This window comes from Lycorma delicatula, chromosome 5 (genome assembly GCF_047948215.1).
Source record: "Lycorma delicatula isolate Av1 chromosome 5, ASM4794821v1, whole genome shotgun sequence".
Taxonomy (NCBI): domain Eukaryota; kingdom Metazoa; phylum Arthropoda; class Insecta; order Hemiptera; family Fulgoridae; genus Lycorma; species Lycorma delicatula.
Genome location: NC_134459.1, coordinates 57,393,350 through 57,406,085, shown reverse-complemented (window position 1 = coordinate 57,406,085; position 12,736 = coordinate 57,393,350).

The window sequence follows — 12,736 nt, the reverse complement described above, 5'->3', positions numbered from 1 at the left end:
TAGTTCCTATTTGCAAGATATACAGTGGTCACTATAGATATTAAAAATTTGTTCTTAGGCCATTATAAATCAACCAGGATTATCCATTTTCATAGCTGTAAATAGCAAATAAAAACTCATTTTGCTTTACTGACTGACTAACAATGAAGACAACATTTATAAATAGATGGATTTCCAATAGTCATGTTTTCAAAAAGTTAATGAAACATAATATCTGATATTTCAGTCAGAATTAAATAAATTATAAACTTTTTGTAGCTTTGTCTATTAAGAAAAAAGCCTATTAAAACAAAAAAAGATATTAAAATTTTAAATTACTATTATTAGAATACAAATCTTTTAATTGCTTCATTAATTTTTTTTTAACAGTTTGAACACTGGGCTTCTCGGCAGATGGTGGTTCATGGTAACTGGGAAATTTAGACCAGTTTAAAAAAATCCCATAATTCTAAAATTTCCTTATAAGAGTTTTATCACCTGAAAGAAAAAGACATAAGACATGCAGGTTTATTTTTATTTAGTAAAAAAAGACAAATGTGACTTCCCAGAGTTTGTGTGTGTAATGTTGAAATTTCCCTTTCAAATGCAGAAAAAATAAATAGCTGCGACACAAGCACTTAATATTTTTGTGATTATTATATGTATTTTAAGTTATTTATATTGCGTATAACATATTTTTAGAAACACAGAAACATACTCTCATTATAATATATATCATTAGATATCACTTTGAAGTAAAACATTGTCACTTGAAAAAAAAAATTATTTTTTTATAAAATACAGCGCAAAACCAGTCTGTCTAATCTACTTCCAATAAATACTATTGATTCTCACACTTCTGATTAAATAATCAGAAGTGTGAGTAAGTTGAGAACTAGGAGTAGATAGGAATATTATTGTTATTATCAGAAACTTTAATATAATAAAAAAAATAATAATTAAGAGTTGTTACAATGTTTTGAGTGTGTAAAATTGCCAATAACAGGAGCTGATGAAGTTGAAGGTAGGCCAAAACTAATTCGGTGAAGATAGAATTGTCAGAAGAGTAAGGAATTTCAGAAGAAAAACTAAGAGGAGTATAATAATAGGCCTAATACGAAGGAGCAGTAGTACTAATAAGCCTAGAAGTAGAATCATTAGAAATATCACTTATCAAAGGTTCAGTTACAGAAACAACTTTTTTTTTATTGCCAGAGGTCATAATAATAATTTTCTGATAAATACAAATCATGATCACAAATAACTGGATCTGCATACTTCAGGTTCCTCCTATTCTGATCATCTAGTTTCCTTTCAGAACCACTATCAAAACATAATTCTCTAATTTGTTCATTTACAATAGGCATAATCTCAATTTCTTTGTCAGAATCAGGATATTTTCTATCATTATCATCCAAGATATCGAACACCAATTTGACTAATTTAGGGTCAAAAATGTCACCCATTTTGCTAATTTTTAAACAATAATAACAAAAATAATTGTGTCAACAGAATAAACATGGAAATTAAATCAGCAACACATGTAAACAAACTTTACCTGAAAAATATCATAATAATACCATCTCACTTAAACTAACACAGTTCAAAAATGATCCAATAGATAGTGAAAACAACTTGATATACAAAGTCAGTATGGAACACTGAACATCTGAAATCAACAAAAGACAACCTGAAGTTGTTGTAATGAGAGATATAGAATTTTAAACTCAAGGACAACGTATACTTGTCTGTCATTCAACTACAAGGCTCGGCTGATAAATTTTGCTCATATATGCATAGCGTGGAATTGAAAAGAGATATTGGAATGAAATAAAAACTGAATAAAAATTCGATACCTTAGCTATAAAATGCAGTATTTATTTTTCAATATAATCCCCATCTACACTGATACACTTTTCCCGTGTGACAAGTTTTTGCATTCTGTCACTGAAAAAATCTGGCAGTGTTTCTCGGATCCAAGTGACCATAGCTTCTTTGCGCGGTACCCATCGTGCACAGATTTTATGGTAATAATATGACCTACTCGTTCTTTAGATATGCCTAACTGAATAGCAATGCATTTCTGGGTGATTCGCCGGTCACTTAGAAGCAAATCGTCCACCTCCTTTTGATGTTTCTCATTAGTCACATAAACTGATCATCCGCTATGAGGTGCATCCTCAGTTTTCATTTTACCAGCTTTACATTTATGAAATTTCAACGCCCACCTATTCACAGTACACCTATCAACAGTTTCACTACTTTAACCGCTTTTATGAAAAATATTCATAGGATTCACATTTTCTGCTGTTAAAAATTTGATCACTGTGCGCTGTATTAACTTTGTTGACATATTGGCTGTACTCGACTCCATTTTAACTGCTACTGAAAACAAATCAGTAAACGGATTTCAACACATTATCACAGGTTTGTAAATGGGAATTTTAGCTATCATGTGCTGCCATGCCCAACTCGATAGTACCTTTTGTCCCCGTGCAGCTTGCTAGTGTTCAAAATTTATCAGCCGAGTCTTGTAAGCAAATATGGTCAGTCTAGTAATACTCATCCATCAAGTACAATGTGTTAAATTAAATTATTATTTTCAAGAAGATAAACTTCTGAATGAAAAACTTACTGAGGTTGACCATTCAGGGTTTAGCATACATTTGCAATGGATGGTTGTTTTTTGTAAATCACCAGTTAATAACATTTTAATACTGTCAGCCACTTAATATTGTTGTCATCTGGCCACCAATCTGTCGGTTCCTAATTAGCAATTCATCTTGGATATGTAACAACCACATTACACTAACTACTTGAATAAGTGACAGCTCTCTATGGCTCCCATTTCATTAAAACAGTACAAGATATTCAAGTGGTTACAGTAAAAGTTGTCTTTCTTATTAGAAATAAGTTCAAACCATCAAATGTTAACAGAATTAGCTAAAATTGGTCGTGATCACAGTATTAAAATGTAGACTACATTAATAATGACTGTGATAAAAGTTTAGGCAGCCTTGAATATTTTATGTAATTGTATATTGAGAAGTAATAAATGTTATAGTAAGAAAAGTTGTCAAAATATTATAAATTCTTCAAATCATCGTGCAGTTTTTTAAATGACTACTATAATGATATATCCTGTGGCTTTTCTCAAATCTACAAGCAAAAACTTTGGATAGCTGTTAATTCTGAATAGTATTATCTCAAAAAAAGTTGTAAATACATTTAACCTCATTTATTTGTTATTTATTCTACTCTTCTAGCCATAGACTAATGTCAAATTACAGCTACCCTTCTATATTTTAAAAATTATAAATAATAGTTTAATTACTTTTGTTAACTTGGATTGTGTTTGAACCACGTTGCTTTTTTGTTACACCTTAACAATTTTTTGTTAAAAGATTTAAACAAGAAAAAAAAGTTACTTGCCTCAAGCCTGTTAACATGAGCTGTATTCAATAAAATTAATGTTACACCCAATGTCATAAGATTGTACATTAAAATTGGTATAAACTCATAAAAAGAACTGAACATTTATTTTAACCATTAAGGAGCTGAAACACCATTTAAAAAATATTTTTTAATAAGAAATATATAAATTTATCAAATAAATAACATATAAATCATAATATACATATCAAATTAAACACTGGGAGAATAACAGCAAAGATCAGACTAGAAATTTCAGAGAAAACTAAAATAATGCCAACCTTCAAAACCAAAACACCAGCAATCAACTGAACCACAACAAACAAGTAAAATTTACAAACAAATTCAAGTACCTTGGAGAGATCTTAACCTGAAATTTGAACAGAAAGACCTCAATAGAAAACAGAACAACTAAACTGAAACAAGCTCAGCTTATCACCTGGCCAACTTACAAGTGCAAATCTCTCTCAATAAACACCAAATTCAAACACTATTATTCAGTTGTTAAACCTGAGGCAACCTATGCCTGCGAAACACTATTCAGATTTAACACCAGTTCAACAAGCGATACACATCAAAAGCCAGACAGAAGAATCATAAAAGGACATTTGCGGATCCCACTAACAAGGTGATATACTAGGAAAATAAATCAATATGATGCAGAAAAGAAGAATTGCCTTCTTCAGCCAACTATCAAGACTACCAGCAACTTAGCTCACAAAGCAACTAGAAGAGTAGGACGAAAAGCAACTAATTCAAAGAGATCCAAGATGATTTAGAGTAATTGGGCATAACAATGGAAAAGATTGAGGAAAGACAAAAGAAGAGAATTCTGAAAAATAAGTAATAAAACTGAAAACATTTAAACAGAAACCATCACATCACTATTGACGAGCAAAGGGCATCAATGGAGAGAATGAAAATGTTTTGGGTACAAAAGAGAAAGCTAGAAGCCAAACCTAGAGCTCATTCTTTGAAGACATGAGCGTGAACTATAAAAAAAGAAAGAAAATAATATATATATATATATATATATATATATATATATAACAAAATGTAAATAAAATAATTTTTTAACATGACCCACATAATTCTGTGCTTGAGATTGAAAGATAAGTTTATTTATAGCTCTTTAATACTTGGTACATTTTCTTTTCATAATTATATTTTAAATTTTACTTTATCAAAATACAAAAGAATGAATGGAATAGTTTACTATAATTTTTGATTTAGCGTTTTTGTTTGTTATAATTTTCCAATCAATTCTTTCTGATTTTATTTTTAATTCTATATAGTTATCTTTCATATATTTATCATGCATTAATGTCTTGTTATGCTTCAATACAATGTTGTTCTAGCTTTCCAATACACCTTTGTGTTTTGTTATGTTTTCCGGATTTTAATATCTGGATCTATACATTTTGTATGAACTTACGAGTGATGTTGGATTACTGAATTTAATACAAATGAATCAGTAAGATTGTAATGGGATTTTATTAAAAATATTTTTTTTCAAAATCATATTTACAGGTTTTTGAAAAAAAATTTGTTTAAGAACATATAACATATATGGCTAATAAATTAGATTTTCATATAGAGTGTTATTTTTCTATTGAGAATGATACAGTAATGGGTTTGTTGTTTATTGTATTTGTGTTTCATACTAGGATATGTATTCAACAGGGTCACAAGAGAAACGTACTCTATTAATTAGAATAATACAAGTGAATTAAAAAAGTATTGAATGTTTTTTTGAAAAAAAAAATCATATTTAATCACTTCGTTATTCATTTTTTGAAATAGTAGAACAAATTGTTATTTACCCAAGTTTTTTCATATAGTTATTAATAATTAAAGTTGTATAGAATTGTATATGGTCCAATTTTTCATGTATTAAATAAATAAATAAATATATATATATATATATTGTAGATATGAGTAATGTAATTTTTGAGTAAGTAGTTATTTGATATTAACATGCTAATTTAGTAATTAATCACTTAATTAATACCTATATTATACATTCAACATGTTTTATGGTTAACACAGGTAAAATTCATACAGTATAATCCTTTTGTTGCACATTCTTCCCTGAATTGTTGTAGGATAGTGGAAGGTCTGATCAAAATTCAGAAGAATGAATGGAATAGTTTACTATATTACTTTGACTGAAATCATGTAATGTATCCTTAGTTTGAAGAAAGTATCTTATTTATAAACAATTTGCAGGTAGGTCACAGAAAATATCTTAAAAAATAAAATTATAACTTTTATGAAAGTAATAAAACAAATTGTTTCTCATTTTTGATCCAGAAAATTCTATAGGTGTCAAAGCTATTTTAATTTTAATAGCCCCTTAAATTGTGAAGAAAATGCAAAAAAAGGTTTTTAATAATAAAAATTAGGTGGAGAATAAATTAAGAAAGGTTTTTCTTAAAATATTCATATACAGGTTAAGCTTAAAAAATTTGTTTCCTCTAACAACTAGTTTTCAAAATTGAACACCCCCTTCAATAAAACCTTAAATAAGAAAAAACACTTTTTCAAAAAGCTTTTCTGCAATTTAGGTCAAAGGGTCTATATATTTTAAAAAATTGTAGACATTTCTTGATAGCTCTACATATGAAGTGAGGTATAAACTCCAAGAATTTTTGAAAAATATTTAAGCTGAAGGGAGATAGAGCAGAATAATAAAAAACGTGATTTCAATTTTACAAAAGTGGATGTGGGTTAATTTTTTTTAAAAAACCTTTTATTATTATTTATGTACGCATTGCAATGGAAGTAACAAGTTTGCTTTAATAAAGTTTTCTCAAAAATTCCTCCGAAGAAAATCAAAATTGGGTTTTTTGTGATATCCTCCACCGCCTTAACAAATTTTGAAAAAAATAAAATGATCAGTGTCCCATATATAGAAATAATTAAGTCAAATTTGAAGAAAATCTGTTTGGTCAGTCCTGATATATAAGGCCAAAAGCAAGTGCGATGTACAAACATATGTGTGTGTGATACTTTATTGAAATTAATCTTTTTTAAGATTCATATTATTCATTTATACTGTTAAATTAATTTGCATTCTATTAAATAAACCATCTAATATGGAATAGGAAGATAAGACATATCTTACTTTAATTTTTCATGAAAGTACTTTCACAGAGTACTGCATCCTCAGTCACGATTGAAGTAATTCAGTAATTGAATTATTACTTTCATGAAAAATTAAGGTAGATGTGTCCTCTCTCAATTTTCTGTACTAGATAGCTTATTTAATAAAATCTAAACATACATATGTTTTTTTGATCCAGATGAACTAGTTGACCGTAAAACATAAAGAATTACAAAAAATCCAATACCTCATCTTTGACATGGTCACTGAATTTTCCCCTTTAATGTAGTTAATTAGTTACTTTCACCAGGGAAAAAAAAAAATTACCAGAAAAGCTCACAAACTGTTTAAAAGTATTAAAAATCTAAAATAAGATACATTAGAATGAGTAAAATAAATACTGAAACAAAACTTAAGTAAAACAAAATCAGACCCAAAAAATATTCCAACGAATTATTTCTGTCAATATTTTGGGCAAAAAAATATAAATAAATAAACAATTACATATAAAAATAGTGTAGTATTAATTTCATTCTGCCAGTTTTAACAGTTCTCTCTAATAATTTTTTTTCAATAAGTTGGTATAACTTACTGTAAATAATTCCTTTTAAGTAAATAATAAATGTAAAGTTCATTTCTGTCATGATTTTGAATACCTATGATTACAAACTTTTCAATCTTGAATAAATTTGACTTTTTATTGTTATGTTAACTTCACCAATAGTGTCATGGTTTATACCAAGAAAACATTCTTAATGATGCAGCAAAAGGGTGATACTAATATTGTTATTCTTAGTATTTTTCAGTACAGTTTAAAAAAAAAATTGTAAAATTAAAATTACATTTTTTTAAAATACATTCATTATTTGCTATTTTAGATCTCTTTGAAAAACATGTTAATAACATTTGTTTTGTTATGTGTACAAGTATTACTAATAGTTAAGTATGCATTATATGCATTATTATAATTAAGAGGTCAATGATTATTAATAAATTTATCTGTTATTATTATATCTTGTCTGTATTGTAGTTTGTATACTATTAAATATGTTTGTATGGAATGGAATATATTTTTAAATATAAAAAAAATTTTCCTTATTTCACCAGTAAATTTTTTGGGTAACCAATATACGAGTAATACAAAGGTGATAAACCACATAATCATGTTTAAGCAGGAGCATTATTACTTATTTTTATGTTAGGTAAGTCACTGATTACCATATCAGGTAAGCTATGCATTTTATTTACGATCGTGCAGTTTCATTTTGGTTCAAAGGACTTAATGTATATGAAGTAAGAAGAATAGTGCTGGCTTAGGTAGTTGTAAAATGTCATAAGATTTTTAATTCTTTCTATGTTTGATCGGTCATTTTTTTGTTTTTAGCTATATTCATACTGTTAAAGTGATTACATAAATTGTACTAGATTAAAAGTTTGTACAGAAATAATAGGTATATTTCCTGAAAGTTATCAAAAATGATTATTTATTACTATTATTTTTCTTTATCAACCTTTTTACTTAAAATTATATTTATTACAATCACTTTCTAAATTCAGAAAGTGAGTCTGTAATAATATCACTATGTTCTGAATTTGAGCTGGAAGTCCTTTCTTATTGGTGTTATCTCCATAATCTTTAAATCTCAATCAATTTCATCTTGGGAATAGGAAAAAACATGACACCAAATCTGGTAATAGTTTTAGGGTCTGGCTGAATGGCTTGTAGATTATTTAGATAATATCACTTGTAACAAAATTACAGGGGTTGCCAATTCTTTCTTTAGAAACACTGTACCTGTTTTTCAAGCGACTTTTTAATCTCTGGGGGAAGAGCAGTTTTTGTTGGAATATATATATATATCTTGTTCAATGCAAAATTTTTAATATACTATCTAAGTAAAAATGCCAAAATTCTATAGAGATTACAATTGGGATATGTTACCCATTCTTGAATGGAGGATGTTAAAGCTATCTGGATTGCCTTAAAATTTTCCTTTTGGTGGGAGTTGTTTGTTTTTTATTATGGTCCCCTCCCCAAGGATTAGAATATGTTCTTTCTCTTTACCTATGAACCTCCTCCCTGTTTATGATTCTATGGCAGTCCCTGATAATTCATGTGAGGATTCAGAGGCCTGTAGACCCAGGCATCTTTGATGTGATCCATGAAGAAAGGCTACTTGCTAACCGAGCACTGATACTTCTGAATTGAATTGACGTCCATTTCTGTTTCAAATATTGCTGCAGCTGATTAACAACAATGTTGTATTAACTGTGTATAGGGCTACCATAATATTTTTTTCTAAATAAGCCTACTAGGGTATTTACCCTAGTACCTATGATTGAAAGGCTAAATAAAGTTAACAAAAAAACAGCAGTGGGTTAAAAGCAGTTTTTATAACTCAACCAAACATACTTATTATAAGTTGTTAATATTTACCACTACGTGAACTTTTTTTAAAAATTCTTTATTTTCAAATCATAGAAATATTAATGTAACTTAGTTCACTGTTAATTTTGAAGTTTAGTAAAGCTTTATGGTTGATTCAGCCATTCTACCTCTTTCTTCAGACCATATGATATTCATTGAGAATACTCTTTCGACTGGTGCAGATGTACCTGGACCAACAAGTATTTTATAATTTGAACGATATTGCACAATGAAATGTTCTTTTCTTCGGAATGACTGAAAAGTTGTATCCATTTTTCTTTACAACTTGGTTTGTCCAGATTTCATAGTCGACCAAAAGCTTTTGTAATCGCTACTTTATCAAACAATTGATCTATGTTTATTGCATTACTTGCAACACTTTCATTAATTTTTTCACCTGAAGCTTCAATTTCAGACCATGTTAATTCATCGTTGTTTACTCAAGTAAAAGATTTTATTCCACCAAAACTGTTTTCCCATAGCTCAATGTAAGAAAGACATCTATCACCAAATCTCTGTAAACTCTTGTGGGATTGTATTGATATTAATCCAAAAAAATTACAATGAAATTGTAAACCGTACGGTAAGGATCTCACGTATAACAAAATGATACTGATATCAAAGAGGTGAGAGACTACATTTTTATTATCAAAGTCTGTTATTAATTTAGAATTTTCTTTAAAAAAAATACCTGTTAAATATATAGATAATAGATGCATAATAATAGGTAATAAAAAATGTTTAAGTGTTCCATATAATAAAAAAAAAGTTACAAAACTCTTATAGGCCCGACTTCATTTATTTTACAAATTCATATAATTAGCAGAGGTAGTACAAAGTAATTACCATAATTTTGGTTAAATTTGTCAATTATAAATTTGCTGTTATAAATTTATATCTATTAGAATTTATTGCATGTTGAGTTATTAGTGATTCAACATCTTATCTTCAATTACGTAGTTGTTTTAAAAGTAATTTTCACCATATATTTCACTACTATTCATATAGTCTTTATTTTAAGTATCAACATTATTTCAAGTTTTTAACTTTACAATGTTATTAAAATTCAGTTTTTTCATTGAATGTATGTTTTAATGCAATATTTTTACTAAAGGATATAAATAGAAAAAAAATCAAGTAAATGCGTTTTGTATTATTTTATTAAATAATTTTTTTTAGCAACAGATGTATTGATTATTATTTATTTACCTAGTCTTACTTCTAGTGAAGATGGACCACTGAATGTGAAAATAGGAAGAGAAAAGATTATGGAGGTAGAAGAATTTTGTTATTTGAGAAGTAGAATTACTAAAGATGGACGAAGCAGGAGTGATATAAAATGTCGAATAGCACAGGCGAAACAAGCTTTCAGTCAGAAATATAATATGTTTACATTAAAAATTAATTTAAATGTCAGGAAAAGATTTTTTAAAGTATATGTTTGGAGCATCGCTTTATATGGAAGTGAAACTTGGATGATCGGAGTACCTGAGAAGAAAAGATTAGAAGCTTTTGAAATGTGGTGCTATAGGAGACTATTAAAAATCAGGTGGGTGGACAAATGAAGAGGTGTTGCGGCAAATCGATGAAAGAAGCATTTGGAAAAATATAGTTAAAAGAAGAGACAGACTTATAGGCCACATATTAAGGCATCCTGGAATAGTCGCTTTAATATTAGAGGGTCAGATAGAAGAAAAAAATTGTGCAGGCAGGCAACGTTTGGAATATGTAAAACAAATTGTTAGAAATGTAGGATATAGGGGTTATACCGAAATGTAATGACTAGCACTAGATAAGGAATCTTGGAGAGCTGCATCAAACCAATCAAAATGAATGAAGACAAAAAAAAGTCTTACTTCGTTAATTACCGTATTTTTTATGTATAAAAATATAATTTAGTGTAGTTTCTTTGACGTTCTGAAGTGTTACATGATAAAAAAGTGTGATATGTAATACATATCACATTTATAGAAATAATACTATTCTTATGATTACTTGTTTAATAAATGAGATTGAGCCAGTAAGAATTTTGTAACAAATTTTTATATTTTTTGCTTATTATACAGAATGCTTAAATATTTTGTATTATCTTTTATTGTATATCTATTGTCTATGTATTTTTTTTTAAACAAAATTTTACATTAATAACAGATTTTGATAATAGAAATATAGTATCTCACCTTTTTTAATATCAGTATCATTTTGTTATCTGTGAGACTGTTACCATATGGTCTATAATTTCATTGTAATTTTTTTGGTCATTACTGCATTTTGTTAGATTATTCTTTTATTTTTTTTATGAATTACTGATTATTATCTTATGGATTTATTATTAAAATTTATTGCCTTTCTAGAACAAATAGATATGCATTTTTTGAATTTCTCGGCCAATTTTTTTTGTTTATTCATAAAATCATTCACTTCATACCATAGTTTTACTTTTTTAATAAAATTATTATAATGACCTTCACGAAGATCCATGATGTAATATTGCAATTATTACTTAGTAAGTGTAACCCTCGATTTTTATCATATCTGTGGACACACTTTTTATATTATTATTAAATGAACTTTTTTTAATTTCTCTATCAAATAGTTCTAATTATAGAATAACAATTTTTTGTAAGCTACCTAGTATTAATCAAGTACTGATACCTACAGGCACGATTCATACTACATTTTTGCAACACTTTGCTACTGTTTGTGTTTTTTGTGCTTTATTAGCAATTTACCAGCTATAATCTCTTGTAAACTAATATGTTTATTTTTTTTTAATGAAGTGATGGGAATTAAAAAAATTGTTTCATCTTCAGTACTTTTATTTACATGAGAACATTTACTATTAAAACAAGCTGTAATATATTTTCTTTTACATTTTATTATTTCAAATACATTACCATTCAAGTTTTTTTACGCTACCTGCTACCTTGCGGTGCGATTCGTAAAGCCACCTTTTTGAGGAAAAAGTGACATATTTGAGTCCTGTGGTTCATCAAATAGAAGAAAAAAAATGTCTGAAAAAATTTGAAGTATTTTTTGAAAGTAATCTTTATTACAAATATAATTTAACTGAAATATAATGTTTTCAAGCTTATTTTTTTATTTTTTCCCCTTTTCATTTCACTTTTACATTAGGTCATGTTTAGAAAGTAAACATAGTTCGTTGACTTTGCCGTGCCATCCAGTTCTTCAGCGGACTTGTATTGGTGAAGTTTGAACACAAACTTCCTGATACTTCCATTATTTTCTAGTATTCTAAGAGGGTTTTTTGTTTTTTGAAGCATAAATTTATTATCATATCTTTCCTCAAGGTTTGTTTTTAATTATCCATTTTTACCGATAATATCAGTTGCACTCGCTTTTGAACTTTCTGTGTTCAAGATAGCTTTGTTATTCAGTTTGAGTTGCCCTTGCATAAACCATAAATACATTTTACCACAATCATTATCAAAAAACTGTTTTGTCATCACTGTATAGTGTTATTATTAAATAAAATAAGATTTCAGTCCTTCATAAATTTCAAGTATTCTGTCAATAGCTAATTAGTGAAAGAAAATGGATGTTGCCACGTTCAAGAACCTTTTTATACTCTCTATACCTACAGACTCTTTTAGTTGACTAACTCAAACCATATAAATGTGGAAATATTTATAAATTTTGACTACTAAAGCTTTTATTTCAATAGTTAAAATATCAGCTCAAATTTGAAAGCAGTTGATTATGATGTGGCCCACAACTTATGCCAACAATATTTCTACCTAATTTTTTCTTCTACTGTAAACATTGTTTTC